Below are 627 nucleotides of genomic sequence, written 5' to 3'. Positions count from 1 at the left end.
GAGATAAAAGTGAGGGCTCAGTGATGGCATTGCTGTCTGCTTTCACCTCTGCCTTATGTATTGGGGGAATGTGACCGTCCCGATCAGGGTGATGCCAGGAGAAGTTAACACCAACAAAAGTAATTATGAGGCCAGCTCTGCAAATGCCTCCCTCTTTGAAGCTAACGATGGCTGGACTTGTGTGTTTGAAGCAAAAGTGTGAACACCAGTGCTCGCTTCGGCAGCACATATACTAAAATTGGAACGATACAGAGAAGATTAGCATGGCCCCTGCGCAAGGATGACATGCAAATTCGTGAAGCGTTCCATATTTAAAAAAAAAAAAGTGTGAACTCCAGAAGTGGTTTGGTAGCCAGTTATGATGAGCATAACACAGCTGGCCTTGGGAGTGGGCAGAGTGGGCAGCTTTCCCACTCAAAGGCTGCCCAGCCTTCCTCCTGACCTTAAGATCCAACCCAGCTGCCCCACCTTGGCACCATCACTCAGTGGAATTGCATCTTCTAGCCAGCTAGGACCTAAAGTGAACAGGAAAGACAAAACTTGTGTGTAGTCAAAATTACTCTCGAAAAATACCTTAAATTATCCGTAAAATGATCCATATAAACATGGTTTTGTATATACAACCCA

General features: G+C 45.5%; 1 non-coding gene across 1 annotated transcript; it reads left to right on the top strand.

Annotated features, from left to right (window-relative positions):
- The first annotated feature begins 208 nt into the window (after nucleotides 1-208).
- LOC132376471 (U6 spliceosomal RNA) lies at nucleotides 209-315 on the top strand. The gene has a single exon (XR_009506309.1). It is a non-coding gene; the product is annotated as a U6 spliceosomal RNA (small nuclear RNA).
- The last annotated feature ends 312 nt before the right edge of the window (nucleotides 316-627 follow it).

This window comes from Balaenoptera ricei, chromosome 12 (genome assembly GCF_028023285.1).
Source record: "Balaenoptera ricei isolate mBalRic1 chromosome 12, mBalRic1.hap2, whole genome shotgun sequence".
Classification (NCBI taxonomy): domain Eukaryota; kingdom Metazoa; phylum Chordata; class Mammalia; order Artiodactyla; family Balaenopteridae; genus Balaenoptera; species Balaenoptera ricei.
Note: the sequence above shows the minus strand (reverse complement) of the source record. Positions and strands in the feature narration are given on the sequence as shown.